This window comes from Leptodactylus fuscus, chromosome 5 (genome assembly GCF_031893055.1).
Source record: "Leptodactylus fuscus isolate aLepFus1 chromosome 5, aLepFus1.hap2, whole genome shotgun sequence".
NCBI classification, from domain to species: Eukaryota; Metazoa; Chordata; class Amphibia; order Anura; family Leptodactylidae; genus Leptodactylus; species Leptodactylus fuscus.
The window spans coordinates 103,482,969-103,503,676 of record NC_134269.1 but is presented as its reverse complement, the minus strand read 5'-3'; the positions used below and the strand labels follow the sequence as shown (position 1 = coordinate 103,503,676).

General features: G+C 39.8%; 1 protein-coding gene across 2 annotated transcripts in view; it reads right to left on the bottom strand.

Annotated features, from left to right (window-relative positions):
• Window positions 1-20,437, bottom strand: part of PLXNA4 (plexin A4) — a 751,018-nt gene extending 730,581 nt beyond the window's left edge. For both annotated transcript variants that reach the window (XM_075273936.1, XM_075273935.1), the window contains exon 1: window positions 19,863-20,437. The gene's annotated coding sequence lies outside the window, so the exon portion shown is untranslated. The remainder of the gene's footprint in view (window positions 1-19,862) is intronic.
• Between the last annotated feature and the right edge of the window lie 271 nt (window positions 20,438-20,708).

Here is a 20,708-nt window from a genome sequence, read left to right as displayed (position 1 = left end):
TGGAAGATGTTCTACCACTGCTTCTCCTAGGAAATATAATTATAGTGGGGATGATGTTTTCATGCTTCATGTCCCTATTGTACTACACTGGCCATGTATATTAGCCGATATTTAATGCACAATCATTACAAAAGATACTGTATCTGAGCCACAGGATACAACGTTGGCCACACATGGTAGTTTACTGCTTCTTACTGGCATTGACTGGGTTACTGTGACATGTCTAAAGCGATAACCAAGGCTTATATGGTAGCATCAACGCCACAGGGTCTCATGTATCAAAACTGTCTCAGAAAAGCTTATATTGTGTAAAGTGCACTGTAAAAATAATATGGCGCTGACTGGTTGCTAGGGGCAACAAGACTACTTTCTGTTGAGACGGTTGGATATGATTTGAGGCCCTCTTGTGTCTACACATATGTAATTCCATACTCAACAGGGTAGGCTAATATGTAGTCAGACACCGACCTGGATCTATATTCACATATAACAGAAATTCTGCAGATTTTACAATAAATATGTATAATGAATCCACAGTAAAATCCAAGCCATGTAAATTTGATCACGGATTCACTATGGAATTAGCAACAGATTTTTCAGTACATGTGGACAAGCCCAACCTGTCCATACTATGTATCTAGAAGTGTACCATTTACATATCCTAATATACAACATCTAATAACTGCATTATTATATTCTACATAGCATGTATATTTCAGTACAAAGAATGAGTTGCATGTAGCAGTAGTAAGGTGCAAATACACTTCTATCATTCCCTACTATAGTTTTGCATGTCTCTTTTACATACAGAGGTGTAATACCTGATCTGGCAATGGTACATCTGATGTACAATGCAAACCTTCTTTCTGTTATATGGCTACTTGGGACTGGAACCATACAGGCAACTGCATCCTATACTTCCTTTGTACATGAAACACAAATATGTTGTTATTTCTCAGCAGTACTAATACCAGCCAGACTGAGCTTGATACATTCACTTTGAGGGTCTGCTTCTAAATTACTACATTTTAATGTAAATATTAAATAAATTTCATTCTGATGCTGCCATTCTCTATTTCTGATTTCTTTGACACTTAGGAAGTTCTACTCAGTTAACCAAAGCAGAAGCAGGGTGCTACTAATCCCAATGAGTTTCGGGAGAGGAACCAGGAAGTAGAGGCTGGCATGAGGCAACATTAGTAATGCTACGGTTATTGAGCGACCGTTTGTGGACTGCATCCAAAATTCCACTTGAAAAACGCGGATAGAAAAGTTCTGCAAGCATTTATTGGGGAGAAACCCGACAGACCCCACTATTTAAAAGCAGGTTTCCATGAGTAACTGCTTTTTAATTGGGTTGGGTCGGGACCCGAAGAACAAAAACCCCACCAAAGGTTTGAACCTAGCGTCAGGCAAGCATGGCTTCTTTTATTTTTGTTTGTGCCACTCTGAGCTATTTGTAAAAAGGATTACCCCTATCCCCCAAACACTCCCTTTAAGATTAGGTAAGAAATTAAATTCTTACAAGTAAAGCGAGCATATTACTGCTTCCATTAACATTGTAGATGACATTTTCACTAAGGTCGACCTGATCATTTTAATATAAGGTTCTCATTTGCTTTGATATTTACCAGAATGTTTCACAAAAGATCTGAGCACAGAACAAATTCTAGGCCTTCAGTGTATTAATAAATCAGATGAATGGATTAAAGTGTAACTAAACGTTCGGTCAACTTCTGATTTTCTGGCAGCATATTTGTCATTAATAAATGTTTATAAAATATTGTATAAATAGATTGTGGCTCCTTTCTATGAAATCTTCATTTTTTTCACTCTTTTCTTTGCTTCTCTATTAAGATTTGCCCCTTGCTTTTCATATTCTCATTGTCTACTGTACAGTGTATAAGTGTGTGAAAGAAGAGAAAATGAGGACGGGGAGGGCCACTTCAAATGGCTAGATCTCAGGCAGCATAAAAAAGTAGAAACTTTACAAAGTTACAGATATCAGGGGTTATAAACACAGTCAGAAATTGTATATATAAATATATATACACAATGAGAAGCAGGGAACAGTTTTCAATAGAGAAGCAAGGTTAAGAATGAAAAAATGCGGGATTTTATAGAAAATAGACAATATTTATAAATAAAGTGTGTTATAAAATTTATTAACGACAAAAATACTGCCAGAAAATTGAAAATACGTCTGAAAGTTTGGTTACACTTTAAGCTACTACATATGCTACTCTATGAGTATAGCAACAATATGTCAATGTGATTAATTCCCATCTTCACCAAAGATATTTAAAATGTATTTAACATGTTATCCCATCTTTGGTACCTGGATAGAAAAGTCTGCAGAGTTGTGATAAAGTCACTCATGCCTATGATCCAATGTCCATTGTGAGTGTATGGCTCCCAGTGATCAGCACTGTGTTTAATAGAAGTGTTTGTGGGTTACCAAAAGATTAGCAGTCAGCCCAGATGGCGCGGGAGTCTCTTCTGCTTCTCTCACTCAATATAGTAAAGCTCACAGTCATAGAGCAGTGAAAGGATTATTTAATTATTTAGTGTCTTCTATTCTCTCCCTAAGGGGGAGGCCACGTTTCCTCTAAAAGCCTCGTTTACTCAGAGGTCTCCTGGGACACAGAGGGCAGAAGTAGTATGGTTGTTTCGGAGGAATCCCAGACAAGTGTGTGTTAGCAAAAAATTAGGCTGCTCAACATTAACCCATTCCCTGACACCGCAGAAAGTGATTACTAATATAGCCGCTTTATTACAGCAATGGGACTTGTATAATGGAAGGCCGAAGGATTACTAACTGAGATGCCTGACCCTTCAATAAATCATCCTTGAGGACTCTTGTGCAGGTAAAAAGCAATGGTAATGGACATCAGTTCTAGCACAGCTGAGCATAGATTTGTGCTTATGGGATAGAAGCAACCAAAACTACTTAGTTAGTAGCGTCACATATGACACATGTAAATTATTTAGAGCAACTAAAGAAAGGACAGTTTAGAAACATAAAAAATGTTCATTTACTTGAATTGATAAAAATATGATACACAATACACAATTAAAAGCGAGCCTATCAAGAGGAAAATGAGTATAAAACTAGTGATGGTACCTTGTAAAACAGCTTCTACACTTTCCAAAGATGCCTTTCTTATTCTGCTTTGCAGCTCTATTTTCAGGATAAAAACTACAGTTGTGTGCATGAGACCTTAGTGTACCCTTTTAATACCCATTGAAGTTTGGCACCATCTATTATACTTGAAACTATCTCAAAAAATGTTGGAAACCCATCTATTAGTAAAATTGAACAAATACTATTAACTGAACTTCATTGTCTATTAATAGGATTTTGATTTTGCTAATTCTACTTTGCTGCTTTAGATGACACTCCAAGTCAAAGAATTCACATATAAACTGTATATACTGTATATAAAGTATAGCTCTGTAGATATGTAAATCTGATAAAGATGCTTCCCTGTCAGAATGTAACCCACTCAATACGAAGCTGCATCTACCATCATATTCAGATGACAGAAAACAGAACATAATGCAGCACAGTTAGGTTTACTCAAGAGGAATAGATGACAAGTCATTTTACACATGTAATGTTAATCCTGGGAGAAATCGCTAGTTTGGAGACAGAAATCACTTTGCCCCCCTGAGGCAGTGGCGAAAATTGTTTTTGGTTTTCCTTTTGGAATCAAATTCCTTTAGAGATGAAGAAATCATTTTGAGAATTAAACTTGGCATATTCCATGTAGCCATGGAACTAAAAGAAACAGGGCCAGAGTTGGCTTGGGGTTTCTCGTGCCCATCGGAGGGATTCATTCTGAGGTTTCCATTACCCCCTTTGTGTATATACAGCACATCTAAACATTTACTCTGCATCACACACTTAGTTTTTAGCATTGCACACAAAGGATGAATCATCAGTAAGGTCAGGCAACTTATTTCTGAACCATCCCATAAGAAATAGGCCCTAGTGGTTTATCTTCAAAGTTTATCAAAGCCTGGGCTCATCAGTGGATCGTACTCTAGTGAGCCAGCCCAACCCGGAATAGCACCCAGTTTAGCTTAGCAGAGCCCAATTGTTCCAGGTATTTCAGCCTTAACATTGACAAGATTGGGATTTTGAACATTCACACATAATGAACACAACAGTAATATCTTTGTTATACACAACGCTGACCCATTCCCAGAAGAGACTTTGAGGCAATGATACATGACTATGCTAAACATGTATCACACATAAATGGATGTATTACATATGTTAGTGGTCTCATTTGTTGGAGTTTTCTGTCTAGGAACATTGATTCTGTAGCCTTACATGACAGAGTGCTATGCCTATAGGTCAGTAGGAGTGACCATGTAACATACGTTTGTATGGGTCCTATAGGAGTAAACTATATACTCCTTCTATTCACAGAATGCAGACACTGTAAATGATACATATTCTGCTGATGATTTCAATATCCTGCAGAAGCCAAACATTACTCCCAAATTCCTCCTACCCATGATGGGAGCCATTTTGGAAACATACACTGTACCATAGAGAACTGCTGACATGTAAAATTGGTAATTCTGAATAACTATACTAACTATATAATCTACGTTCACATTTGCATGCCGTTTTCATCATAAACAAAAACCCTGATCCAGTGACATACTGTTGCACAATTAACTCTATTTACTTACATTGTGATCTGTTGGGTTGTGCCAAGATATCTGTTATTTTGATTGGAAGAATAGCACTGCGTGCTGCGCTGTATTTCCCGTCAGATATGACGGATTCTCCAACAGAGACCATATACCATAACAGATATTGCAGGCACAGGTGGATGGTTACACTTAAATTGTGCTGTTTAGCTTGTATAAGAGATTTTTTGTTAAATGGTCATTTCCTAATAATAGAGCAGATCAATCATTAGTAGTGTCACAATTTGCTTCGAGAGCAGCTACTTAACAGGAGCTGAAGCTATAAGAGAGCCAGGACCTGAGTTATGTTCCCTTCGGCCCTGCCAGATATTTTTAATTTACAGTAAACTGCTCCTGCTCTCATTACATCAGCTGGGACTTGATTCACTGCTAATTCATTGCCCTGCATCCCTTCATCCTGAGCGCCACAAACAGTTTAATGTCGATAAAATCACCAGTGTAATCCTTTATGATGCTCTATCTGCAAAACCTTATGTAAGCATTGGACTGGAGGCTCACACTGCCTTCATGTAGCAGAACTGGTCACTGACGGATCGTTTTCTAGCATATTCTTAAATGTTGATATCTAAAAAACAATAAATTATACAAGTAAAAAATGTAAGATCATTGAAGTCTCCAATGCTGGGACCCACATTGATTTGTAGTACAGGAAATCCAAGACTCCCATCAGCGCATCCATGGAGAGAAGGAGTTGTAGGGATAGACCGTCAAAGATGTGACAGTCTATACAATATATAGAAAGTTTTATTTCATATGGTTTGAAGGAGTTTTCTGGGATCTGAACACTGATTGCCTTTGACTAGAAAAGTCCATAAATATTAAGTGTGTGGGGTTCAACTCTCAGAACCGAGCCACATCAGTTTGATATTGATGGCTCATTTTAAGGAAAGGCCATTTATATTCTTATCCCCGAAAACTCTTTTACACTAAGGGTTCGTTCACACGGAGGGCGGTGGGGCGGTCACTCTCGGGTCAAAACCCACCTGCCACAACTGTCGCGGCTTCTCCCTCCGGAGTCAGCTCAAATGAATGGACCGACTCCGGAGGCTGCTGCCACCAGGCGGAAGCCACAGCTCAGCGAGCCGCGGAATCCGCCTGAAGAAAGGGCAGCTCGCTTCTTTTTTCCGCTAGCAGCAATATGCATCTAGCAGAAAAAAGAACACTAGTCGTCTCCATAGATCACCATTGTATGGAGGTGGATTTTGAGGCTAAATCCGCTGTCAAAAACCCGCCTCCTTGCCCCCGTGTGAACTAGCCCTAAGTCCCTATGTAGGGAGCGGCAGCCAAAAAGCGCTGTGGAAAAGACACGGCAGAAATGCATTGTGTTTTTTTCCACAGCACTTTTCACAGTAAGTTCACACAGTTTTCTGCTGCATACTTTCATTCCCTATTATACCTATATACCGAAAATGTCAGCATTCCGTAGGTATAATTGACATACTGTGATTTACAAAAACGTGACGAATTTTGAAATGGCAGCATTTCTGAAATGTGTGGATCGGATTAGCCAGAATCTCATCCACATTGCCGCTACTGCAGCATACTGTACTGACTATCGTTTCCACCATGGCAAAATCAATGGGTTTTCACAACATGGGGCCCGGGTTTTATGATGGTGAAGGGTTCATTGTGATTTGCCATAGAGAGAAAGGATACTAGTAACTTAAACTCAGACCTACTTAAGAGAAGCAGAGTTCGAGGACAGGTATTGTGGGCGATTTGATCAAAAGGTTTATAGCTAATAAGAAAAAATATAGCAGACTCATTATTGAGTTCACTTTCTCAGTATTCCAGGAGCCCCCTCTCGCTCAGCCCCTCACCGATGGTTGACAGTTGTATACAAACAGAGCATCAGGCATTGGCTAGGGAGCAAAAGGAGATGAGAGAATACATGGCCCTTGAATACAATGGGCAATAACTGTGAGTCCTCTGTATTCTTTCTTATCATCAATTAACTATATAGAACAATATGTTTTGTGCCATTTGATATAATAACTTTTTTAAGTAATAATTCCATGACCTAATGAAAATTTTAGGCTTTCAATGGCCTTCTACTATAACTAGCTATTAGTCAACCACTAACATTGGGTTCCAGTTAGTACCTCTAGACTAAAATACACTTCAATGTCCCTTAAATATACTGTCCTAATACCTGTAACTATTCAGAATCCAAAAATGGAATCCTCAGGAAACACTACAGTTATACTAGCTTGAGATGGTTCTTCTGCTAAGCCTACTATATAGGACACATGAGAATTCTCTGTTCCGACTTTGTGTCTTTTGCTGCAGCCTGATTTGATTTATTACAAAACTGCCTTTAACAGCAGACACTTAGGGTCAGGTGTCTGCAACTGGAAAACAGGTGTGAAAAGCAACCGTTTAATATTATATTTCTGTCAGTGTGTCCATATTGGATATGTGCATAGTCTTTGCAGGAAAAGCTAAGCTGCCCAGCATGCCATATTCTTTAATGTATTTATTACAGCAGAAGATGACAGTCCTCTTCTGTAGACTTGCCATAACCATACAATTAACTCCATGTGTTCTTCACCTGTATGGTAAGTGTATGTTAATCAATATGCCTGCCCCTACTGTTAGTGTAAGTGTCCTATCCTGCCGTTCTCCTAATCTTTGATGCTCAAGTTGATGACTGGTCATACTGTAATGCACAATTGCCTCTATTAAAAGATCGGCAGCAATTCTCTGTCCTAAGCAGGTGCATCTCAGCACATCTCATGTAGTTCTTACTACGAAAGGTCTTAGGAAACAATAATCTTCATCAACAGGATGACACTGCTTATGACAGAGACTGGAGAACTATTAGAAAATGGTGCATATGGAAAGATACAATTCAAGTATGTTGTAAAATTTTTCTAGGTTCATCTTGCTTACATTGTGTATTTCATTATATCATACTCCATTTCTACCATGGGCTCGGTTCTGCAGTAGATGCCAAGATCAGTCTCAGACAGACCCACTGTTAAAATAGAGGAATCCCCTGGAGGGTTGCTGAGCCAGAGCAGACCTCCAGACCCCTCCTCACAAGTATGCAAGTCACACTACACTCACTGTTACATACATATATTTAGTATACAGCATCTCAACCAGTCTATGTGCCAACCATAAAATAAAGACTATTTAACAAACTACCTAGTTTATTATGATATACTGTATATGCATCCAGCAGTATAGCCAAGCCTTGCCTTCTCAGCATCACTGTAGTGGCCCCAATCACCAATCATTTTCCTGCCGCTTGAACCCTGGTACTGTATGGGCATGTTTACCTGGCTCAAAAAGCTAAAAGGGCCCTAATTCTAGGAAAGGACCAGTCAGCAGACTACCGACAGAAACAGGATGAATTCTACTGGTGGGCCCTAACCACCCCAGTACGACACTGGCCCAACAGACTGTCATCTAGTAAAGCAAATGCATATACCATTTACTATACTGTTTTTTGAGCCTGAACCCTATCGGTGACATATGGCCCTAATGATGCATCCATCACAGGTATCCAAGTGCATATATGAAACACATGGAGCAACTCAGCGCAAGAAGAGCAATTCTGTATTACTACATTGTAAAAAAGGGAGGTTTCAACATCTTCCATGGAAGGCTCTCTATAAATGCCATCCCAAATGGGGCAATTTTATTTCAGTGACTCTGTAGTAAACTCCAGTGCTAAAAGGTATACAGTGCTCTAAAGGCATCATCCTGCACGTATGAAGTATCAAGAAACTTGTGTGATTATGGTGTTTGTGTAGAGATGAAGGTATACATTTATTAGACTTTCATCTGGTGCATTCCATAAAACATATTATCATTATTAATGTTATCAGACTCCATGACTATACCATTGTATAAGCCAGCGTATCCTGTTCTAGCAGATGTAGCATGTACTGTATATTGATCAGACAAGTGAAATAGCTGTGTATAACCCCTTACAAAACTTAACATTAAATTCAGTAAGTGAATAGTGACTGATAACATACTTTAGGCCTATTGTAGTCAGGGAGGCATCCGTCCGCAACAAAAAAAAGTGTTCTTTTACTCACTTTCCAATGTCTGTTGATAAGCTCTATCTAAACACAATATTGGAGAAGCAGAAGTCAGAAATATTGTGTTCTTTTCTAATATATAAACTACTTAAACCAAAACTACAGTATGATATATTGGGTGCAGACAGATGGTAAAAGTAATACTACTAGGGTTTTTTCAGCATTGCTCAACAGTAGAAGACTTCAATTTGCTGATATAAAAGAAATAATGAAGACAAGTTAACTATGCTATATGGGTTTTCCAACTCATGAAAATAACTATGATATTAACTAATGCGATAATTCGCACACACAAACTTTCTAAAACAGAAACAGCTGCCACAAAATTCATATTTCTAAGCTGCGGATTTCAGATTTAAAGCTCTGTATAATGGAATAAAAAGGATATTTTAAATGACCAATGTGAGCTCACAGCTCCTGTCTCCTTTGATGTTAACCAACAGGCTTAGCCAGCTGGTGGGACGCCGCTAGTCCCTTCTGCAACAAAATATCTCATTGCTCGCCTATTAGATTATTTTAGCAGTGGGAAATATGATAAATTAGGTTGTGAAATATGTATCAGGAAATAATCAGCTTTTAGTAAGTATAACTGAGGGATACAAGAAGAAGTAGTGCTATGGATAAAACTGCAGCTATACAGTATATTCATAGCAGGAGCCATTTACGATTAGTTGTGGAGCTGGTTACTATCTGTACCTGCCAGTAGTTACACATTATAACATACACTCACCGGCCACTTTATTAGGTACACCATGCTAGTAACGGGTTGGACCCCCTTTTGCCTTCAGAACTGCCTCAATTCTTCGTGGCATAGATTCAACAAGGTGCTGGAAGCATTCCTCAGAGATTTTGGTCCATATTGACATGATGGCATCACACAGTTGCCGCAGATTTGTCGGCTGCACATCCATGATGCGAATCTCCCGTTCCACCACATCCCAAAGATGCTCTATTGGATTGAGATCTGGTGACTGTGGAGGCCATTGGAGTACAGTGAACTCATTGTCATGTTCAAGAAACCAGTCTGAGATGATTCCAGCTTTATGACATGGCGCATTATCCTGCTGAAAGTAGCCATCAGATGTTGGGTACATTGTGGTCATAAAGGGATGGACATGGTCAGCAACAATACTCAGGTAGGCTTTGGCGTTGCAACGATGCTCAATTGGTACCAAGGGGCCCAAAGAGTGCCAAGAAAATATTCCCCACACCATGACACCACCACCACCAGCCTGAACCGTTGATACAAGGCAGGATGGATCCATGCTTTCATGTTGTTGACGCCAAATTCTGACCCTACCATGCGAATGTCGCAGCAGAAATCGAGACTCATCAGACCAGGCAACGTTTTTCCAATCTTCAATTGTCCAATTTCGATGAGCTTGTGCAAATTGTAGCCTCAGTTTCCTGTTCTTAGCTGAAAGGAGTGGCACCCGGTGTGGTCTTCTGCTGCTGTAGCCCATCTGCCTCAAAGTTCGACGTACTGTGCGTTCAGAGATGCTCTTCTGGCTACCTTGGTTGTAACGGGTGGCTATTTGAGTCACTGTTGCCTTTCTATCAGCTCGAACCAGTCTGGCCATTCTCCTCTGACCTCTGGCATCAACAACGCATTTCCGCCCACAGAACTGCCGCTCACTGGATGTTTTTTCTTTTTCGGACCATTCTCTGTAAACCCTAGAGATGATTGTGCGTGAAAATCCCAGTAGATCAGCAGTTTCTGAAATACTCAGACCAGCCCTTCTGGCACCAACAACCATGCCACGTTCAAAGGCACTCAAATCACCTTTCTTCCCCATACTGATGCTCGGTTTGAACTGCAGGAGATTGTCTTGACCATGTCTACATGCCTAAATGCACTGAGTTGCCGCCATGTGATTGGCTGATTAGAAATTAAGTGTTAACGAGCAGTTGGACAGGTGTACCTAATAAAGTGGCCGGTGAGTGTATGTGTTCATTAAACATACTTATGAAATAAAACTACCTGTTCATTGATGTCTTTGAGAGGTCCTTTACTCTCAAGTTGTTGAAAATTTTGTTGCAACACATTTTGGATATAATTCCATAACATTCTCCAGTTTGTCTCCCATTTGGGTTGTCACCTATTTCAGTGGCAAGTCCCCTAGTTTGCAAATTATAAATGTGTGACTTCTAGGGATCTCACTACTGGGAATCTCTCCATTTATGATATTTGGGGTATGAATCAAGCTGTAGTGCACATTTGTGAACACTGCTCCATTCATTTCAATGGGACCAATGGAGTCAGTCCTATAGAAATGAATAAAGTGGTGGTCATACAGATGCCCTTAGGCATATAGGGGACTTGTGTGTGTGTGTGTGTGTGGGGGTGCATTGTAGTGACTGGTGATGATTCTGGCTGTTGAATTCTCAATGATCATTCATATGTCACCTATACTGTAGATAGGTGACATTTAATTGGGGGATCTTAGAAAAATGCTCTTGATTCGTTTTTTTGGATCAAACAAATACTTTTCTAATTTTTTATTTTTCTCTACAGAAAATAAAAAAAGATGAACAATGCCCGGTACAACATGCCATGGTTCCATTGTGGGCATAGTGCAGACAATCACGTGTATACACTAGGCCCAATATCCTAGGGAGGTCAATTAACCAAACAGTAGGGAAGAATTCTTAAAAGTGGCTTACTAAGATGCAAATACTCCAGTGTGAACATGCAATATAGGATATCTTGAGAGTCACATGAAAATGTTCTTTAATTGTAAGTGAAGTAACTATGCATTCCCATTAACCGCTAGCATTAAAGGGACGGGTGAAAACAGCACGCAAGTTCACCAAAGGTCATCCACAATATTCTCATTTAGCTTCGGGATGAAAGATGTGGTTATTTATAAGAAAGGGTTTGACACGGTTCCAGACAATATAATGATGAAAAAAGACATTGTAATCCGAACGATTATTTCAAAATGGCCCAGCGCTGAGCATTTAAATAAAGCCACCTAATAAAGAGAGTTTTCCATCTTCTGATCTGAATAAATTGGCTGAAAGGGGCTGTTAGTGTGTTGAATACACATCCATGCATTGTTTTGTAATGAGCCCATTAAACGGAGCTCTCTCAGTCCGGGCTGCACATAACACTGAGCTGCTCTTTTTGACATGCAGATCATGACAATATTCATAACAGAAAAAAACTGTATTACTATCTATATGTCACATCATATTTAACATAACCCCAGATCATCCCCCTTCAGTTTCTACCATGCATGTACTAACTTTTCACTGCAGGACTCAGTAAACTATCATTAGATAATGCAAGGTGACCACTTTCCCTCTGAGAATAGTAGTGATGGGGTACACACACAATATTAGGGATAAGGTACACTTGAAGTAGCTGTAATGTGTTTATTATACATGATGCTACAGGCTAATAAGAAGCAGAGCATTAAGACTGGGCAAGATGCTCTTAATAAATACTATTACTGTTTATCATGCAATATTTGCATAGAATGGCAAACAAACCGACCGGTGAACAACATCACCCCCTAATGGTGGACCGCAAAGAAAAACAACTAGCAATTACTTCTTCAGTTTTCATTAACCACAATATCATAGATAGTGATGACTTTTGAAACCTCTCAAAAAATACAGTCCTGTGAAACCCAATTGAGACAGGGATTTTGGTCTTCGTTTACTGGGATTTCATGTCAATAATTGAATATGATATGAAATAATCAGGGTTATCTCTTGGGTGATAAGCTATTTCAGACACTGATGTATCAATGTCATAGAGAGATATTGCTTTTCATAAGATATATCAAATGTTTGATGAATTGCCCCTATTTTGCCACACACATATCTCTCCTGTGGAACTAATGCACTAAAGCTTCATGATGCTAGATTTCTATCATGACTTTCTGCATTGAGCACTGACTTTATATTCAGCTGATAATCAAAAGCTTGAGAGCTCATATAAGGGAATAGGCCTGTTTTACATTGGCAGGATTATCTCCGTACTGCTTCTGAATTGGAAAGATAAGTCCCAAGGTATATCTCATCATTAAAATAAAATGTGTATGTCTTTGGAGATAGTAATTGCTCTGCAATATGGTCGCCTCGTCATGCCAAAAACGTAGCAGATCACTGCACCAGGAAAACTTTCTAGTAGCAAAATTTAAATATATATATATATATATATATATATATATATATATATATATATATATTTAATAAAAAATAATTTATCCCACAACACTATAGACAAGACGTCCATTGCAACTACCTAAAACCTACATAAAAACTACATAAACCTAAAACCGACAATAACTAAGGTCCTACAGCAAGTCACAACTGGACAACGCCAAAGTTTTTGTAAGATGCCTCCAAGTACTATGTTTTTGTTCTTGAGAAGTGCCTTTTTCCTAGCATAACTTTCTACCTGAGGCTTTGTACCTCATTCCTTTCTAACGTGTTTCCATTTTTGGACCTATCTATAGATCTGCATTCTATACCATGCTTATCATTATGACTTCCCATGGTTTTGTAAATAGTTATGACTTTATATTTTGTTGTTTTTATTAAAAAGAGGAATTTTTATAAATATTATAGGAACACTGAGAAGGAATCTATTAAGATTCTTGTTATTTATCTAATTCCTCCTTCCCACCAGGGAATCCTCTAAAATCAGATTAATAAAAATGCTCACTGAACAAACCTGCTGCAAGTCCTGGAAAGCTATTTTGCTCAGGTATTGCTTCATTGTTGCCAGTTTTGCAAGTGATATAAATGGCACACTCACACGTCCAGGCGGGTGAGTAAAAGAAGGATTTGTAAGACATGCACAGTGCACTGACCTTGACTTGTGTCAGTGCTATGGAATTCTTTTCAAGCTCAGTAAAACCCTAGTGTCTCAGGTATATGACAAACAGTGACAAAGTGTAGCAGCATTACTTAGCAACATCTTATGGCAGTAGTACATTACTCCATGTCACCTCCTGGCAGGTACTATAAATGACCTTTGGCTACAAATTTGTCCTACTCTATGCAAACTCTTAACCAACTCCCTTCAACTCCTTTATCTCAATAAACTGTCACTAGAAAACCAAACCGTATCCTCATTATCTATTGGATTACCAACACCCAAAGCTAATGTAAAACTCAGCATTAGAATGCAATAAACATTTACAAGGCTGGCTTTCCATTATCCTGTTAAATGACCCTATGACCTATTACCCACACATACAGATGAAGCCAATTTTATTGCATCAGTTAATGTAATGAACATGAAACATGATGCGTTAACATCAAGTTGTATTCATCACAGGGTAGACACATTAACCCGAAAATATCATTTCATTTTTCCTAAATACAAATACTTTACATATGTATTATGTATTGTATGTTCAATATTTAGTATTCTTAAGCTATTAAGTTGCCTATTAGATTTATTGATATATATAATGCAAGTATAATTAAAGGGCAAATGGAAAATGCATGCAAATAATTACATGAATGTTTACATGCTCATTACATTTAAATGGAGACTGTCAGCTGGAAAACCAATATCAAACTGACAGCACCTTGAAGGACAGCTTCTATACTTTCCAAAGGTGCCTTCCTCATTCTGCACTGCAGCTCTGTTTTACGTAAATCAGAATTTCATGCATATGCAAATTAACTGAAAATTGCCTTAGGGGGTCTTTCTTTTCCCACTAGGGCTTTGTTTATTGTTCGAGATAACCGCCCCTAACTGCTGCCTAGCTCAGCCCCCCATTGCTTGAGTGACAAGTCCCACTTTGTTTGCAGCTGCTTCCATCTGAAGCCAACTTCCTGTTCTTCTGGGTGCAAACTGAAGCCACCAGATATGTGCAGTATAGTCAGTACTGCTCTTGTTATGGCCAATTCAGACGATGAGCTCAGGGGTGCGATGTCACTCACGCAACGAGTGGAAGAGCTTGGTAGCGGTTACCAACAGTTATATAGAGTGGAGAGCAAAGTCCAAACAGGAGAAGAAACTCCTATTCAGTAAATTTTCATATAATAAAATGCAGGTTTTATGTAACTGGAGCTGCAATGCAAAATATAAACAGCATCTTTGTAAAGTATAGAAGGGAGTACAATGTACTCATTACTTTGATATTGAATTTTCATCTAACAGGTTCCCTTTTCAAAATAATTGCATTAATGATATTGCAGATGGTTTGTTTCCCCTATTACTTTGCACCCCCTTTGTGCAATATGTTATTATTATAACTAGGGCTGGACAATTATGGCCAAATCTAAATTGGCCTTTAGCCAATGACAGTGTGAAACGCGATGGCATGAATGCAAAATAATTGAAATACTCGATGTGAGAAAGTTGGATCATTTTCCCAGCTCTACTTTTAACCTTTACTTTTCTTGGCCAACTGAAATATTGTGACTTGCAAAAAGATCAGTTGCGGCAGTCAGAAGTGCAGACCATAGTAACTGAAAAAAAAAAACAGTGTACAGATCATTCCCTTACATATGTCCACCAACAAGTAACTGGAGGTCACTCCAGGTTTTGGTAACACAGGGTGGCTCAGAGACAGCCATTTCTGTGCAGCTCCAAAGTACTAAACGCTATTTCGACTAAGGACACATGAGTTTGGGCTTTGCATGTTCTCCATGTGAGTATTTACATACTACAAATACTCCAGTTCCCCAAAACAGTCCAAAAATATACTGACAGGTAAATTGTTACCAGGCTGTGAATAAATGTCACAGATAGTAAATGGATGGTATCCATGTGCCACCCTTGTCTCCGCTGCCCCATTTATTGAGGTCAACGTGCAAGGAGCTGCAAAACGGACAGGATTAAGACCTGTCCTGAGTTTTGCTCATGGCACCATACCCAGTTGTGTTCATGATGCCTAGGTAATAGGGTAATAGACGTAGTGCCAACATCTTATACATTTTATATAGCTGTAAAAATTGCTTAAATATTGTGGCAGGAAAATCCGATTTTCCATGGAAATTCACTTTGTCATTACAAATTCTAAAAACAATAAGGATGATATTTTGAGCACTGCATATAATAAAAACATGAATATATAATGACCATTCAACCTGGCATAACATATCAAAATAGTAAAATGAACAAGTAATCTTCCTCATGGTGTCCTCATGTTTCTTATAGTAAGTGACAATACAGCAGTGGAGAACCAGCACAGGGAAAACACTATTACGTCAAGGAGCTAGAAAGATGTCTCTTTTGTGCCACCTATTGGATAGCTATTCTAACCAATCACTTCCCTGCTCTACAATGCTAAGGACAAGAAATTGCTGTCTGGAGATAGATATTTTGTCTGTATGGATACTCTGGTTTGACTTTTGTCCGAAGTCATATAGTAAGGCCTGTTTAAGGGCCACACATTAATAGGTGTCACTAGAGAGTCAGCTTTCTGCTATTTGGACAATTCCAATTCCCATTTTCTCAGGGACTACTACCAAAGCCTACGAGACAACCTATGCCAACGCTGCGATCTCCACAAAGAGAAACAGTACCCCTAGGCCCTTTATACTGTGAACAAATTATGGATGAGCCCAACTCATTATAAAAAACAATTTGGCTTGAAGAAATTAACGGTGAAAACAAAATCTATGTGGATGGAAACAATCACATAGATTAAGAACATGCCATTAAGAACCCATAAACCAAAACTTTAGGCTAACACTATTCACATGGTTCAAGGAATGGACCTTGACTTGGTGTCACTTAATAATATTTCCATACTAACATAACCCATGTCCAAAAATCTTTCATCTTATAGCCATTATAGAAGGGGCAACGGATCACGACTCCACTATATGAGTTAGAGTGATCCATTTGCAAATACCCTTTGAGTGGCTGCTATGTATTGGCCCCAATGATTGCAGTTGACTGTTGGGGATCTCTGAAACTGGACAAGTCTGAAAGGGCTTTACATGTGAAAGGATTTTTCATCATGATTTAACGCCCAGTAAAATGTTTATTTAATATGTCAGCATATACAAAATTAACATAGCATACTGCAGTACATAGCTGGTATTACCAGTTATCATGCCATATATGTTATCGATATGCAAAACAGATAGAAGAGTCAGAATATGCAGCATCTTAGTTTATAATGAAGATAGCCCCCTGCCATTATTCTCTGCAGAACTGCTTGTAAAATTGAATAAAGTTCCTTAAAATAAATTAAGTAAGTAATTCAGATCTTGCCGGCCATTTCTTATAAGGGCCACATGTCAATCCACATAAGTGCAGGGTTTTTGGCCATAGGTAACTGCTAACTCTTTTTATAACAGACGTCATATATCAGAGTGTTTTACTGCAGAGATAGTGACCATTTTCCTTAACAGCATGCTGGAGAGTCAGTGCCTCTGGTAAACTGCAGCTTTTGGCGGAACACAATGTATCCTTAGACAAAACTCAGAACCTGTGCTGTGCTCCTGACACAATGTGACTGAATCTGACTCTGCAGTATATGCACAAAGAGGATACCTTTCCATGCACCAACTATAATGAAATAGTTTTAATAACCAAAAACCAAGTGATGACTGCTATTACTAACTTGTTTATACCCATATATATACACACTCATGCACACTATATATATACAGTATATATATATATATATATATATATATATATATATACACACACACACGTGCATCACCCATATCAGTGGAACTTTGGCAGTGTAAATATATAGCACGAGTGAGATAAAGAAAATATAAAATGATCATTAACTTACTAAAGGCAATATTCCAGATGTATAATGATGATAATTCCCCTGAATCATACTCTGCTTAGCATGCGCTCCATAAATATAGGGCTAGCTATCTCTTCCAGGAAAGCCCACTAATCATGCATGCTGTAAATTGTGAGGCTAGATGGTTTGCTGATGCATGTCCGAGACTACAAATGCAATGAATAGCAAGAGCCATCTATTAGCAAGGCTGTTACTGACAAACAGGCACATCTGTACCTCTTAAACATTTACATTACCTCTCGCCAATAATTCACTTCAGGCTCAACTTTAATGCTAAGAGGTGACTGGCATTAAGACAGAATGCAGGAACATGCTGCTGAGTCCCTGGCACGGTCTTAAAACCTTTATCCACATCATGCTAAAGTGTAAACTGAACTAATCTGTAAAGAGGATGTACTCTCAACACAGCAACCATGCTTATCTATAAAACATCAGCTGAGTGGAATAGCTAAAGATTGCTTTACAGAGGGAGAGGTGGAAGATGCCAATGTCTCCCAAAAAATAAAGGTGCCATCTGCTATTACTGGCAGCGGGGCCCACAAACCAAGGGTCAGTATATTATGGCATAGAGAAGGCACAGGTCCAGAGAATCTATTCCATCTACAGAGACGGCTAATGCTCAGTAAATGGAAGTGGCTGTGCTATCCACATTGCTCTTTAAACCATTATTGCCTTTCATTGGTGTAATCTATGACAACATCAGCATAAAGTAGATTGTACAGTGCAATAAATATACAGCTAGGCCATACATCACTCTTCTCCCTCCAGTACTGAGAAGGATTTCATGAGAGCAGGGAAGCTTTCTTCAGCACCAGTGCAGCAAAAGGGTGTTTTGCTAGTAGTCACAGACCTATGGGATGTTTGAGAAGCATTGCAATGTGCCTGCCCATATTCAGGGAGCATGCTGCAGTAAAACAGGATCCAGGGGCTGTACATAGGCATTAGGCACCTATAGCACTTCTCTGTGGTTGTGGAATGAAAAGATCTGTGCAGCAGCCAGTATAAAACTGGAGTCGATTCTGCTTCCTGCACTAACATGCAGCGCCAGAGCTGTGTACATAAGCCATGTCTCTGGAGGAGATCTTTACCAGAGGCTTATACACATCATTCATTTGGAAGATTTACTATACAATATACTGTGGAAAGTGGGTACGGATATAATGTAGATAGATAGAAAGATAGATATATAGGTCTCACTTGAATATCCATTAATCTAAAGCGAGATTTTAATAAAGTACTTAAAATATGTATGCCATCACATAGTCAATCACATAGTCAATCACACTAAAGTATTATTCCCTGTTAGTGTGGTCCTGCAGACATAGGATGTATCTTCGTGGATGGCTATGCTATACTCCATACTCGCAGTCTTTGTATTCTCTCCACAGAAGATTTCAGACATGTGCTGAAGAATTAGAATAAGAAACTTCTCTCCCCGGTGATATGGCAATATTAGATGTCAGGGGCAGGAGACAGGGGTTCTTCCTGTACTGTTCATGTATTTATACTAGAAAATGTGCATTTACAATTAGATCAGTATCCTGCCCTAGGGAGACATTCAAGTCAAGCCAAAAGGCAAAGTTACCCTCTGGGTCTTCCATATACAGTACGTATTATGATTGAACATAAAGTGTACATATGTGAAGGTTATACTATGACCCCCAGCAGGTTATTACCTATAGTATAGCTCCTAGTGAAATTGCTATGCCTAGATCTATACAATGATGGTGTAAACGCTTTGCTATAATCCAGGGGTGCACTATAACATATAGAACTATATAGACCGAAGGCAAGTAGAGTTGGTTATGGATGTACCCACTGCAGAGGGTAGCACCATAATAGGTAGATACTGTACCCCTGGGATGGGTATTGCTGTAATGATGCCCCTTCCTACATCCAATGCACTGACATGTACCTTTGTTGAAATGCTATTCTCATTTTCAGTGCCATGTAATGGCTGGGCACTGATCGCAGAATACAGACCCTGCAGTGGGGTGCAGGCATTTACTCTGAAGGACATTAGGGACAGTAGTAACGGATACCTCTCGTCAGCCTCTGCACCAGACATACAGGCATGTTAATATGTGACAGCATTGAAATCCTCCAGTGCCCTGGCAGCTAATCCACTGCTACTAGAGCAGCAGGGCATAGGAGGAGAGTGATGCCTGCACGATCCCCTAGAAAGCAACCAGGTGCACGGGAGTCGCCAGGGCAACGTGCAGGTGCATCTGCCCCCTGGCATAGCAAGTGGCTATATATATACCTAGACACTAGGATTCTGGCAAGCCCTTCTTACCCTGGCCACTACTGAGGCTACCCATCTGCTTACCTGGGAGATGAGCTTGTGCTTTCAGTGCAGCCGCATTGACACTGCAGATGGTCCCTTCCCCAACATCACAATCCACTAATATTCCCAGAAATCGCCTCCAGATCTCCACGGCGTCCAGCAGCAGTAGCAGGCAGGTAGATCCTATGCAGCACCTTTACATGCACATGTATGGAGGGCTTGCTTACACACGATTCATCCAGCAGCCGCTGTGGATCCCTCCGGGTCCCGGTCCTGGGTGCAGGCAGTATCCGATCTCAAAGCATGTGCAGCGGCTGCTCCCTGCACCTCTTCTTGCTGCCTCTGCACTGCTCTCGGGGGGGATATATCCAGCCAATAAGCAGCAGCTTCCCAAATACTGTACACGCTTCGTGTAATGTGATCTCCGGCGATCACACTGCGATCAGGGATCCAGTGCCAGGTGGACAGGTCCTGCTCCCTCTCCTGTCACTTACCATGACACCTCCATCCATCCCCTATACGCTGCTCCTGCACACCATGCCTGGAGATGAAAGTTTGCAGGGTGCCTGTGTGTGTGTGAGTGCAGCTATATGGCTGTATGTGCTCTCGTGCACAGAGACACTAGCAATGCGTAGAACTTCCAGCTGCCTGGCTGGTTCTGAGCCCTCCCTCCTCTTACTCACCAGTGACATCTAGGATCTGCAGTCTGATTGGGCTAATTTTTATTGCCAGCACAGAGGCAACATCTCAGGGAAGGAGACACATATGCTTCCCTCTATTCCCTTCTATACAGTCATTTATATAACTGCATGCTTATTGTAGAGCACCCTGTCATAGGACACTGCCAAGCTGGCTCACTGGGCACATATAGTGGCATCACCCTAGCTA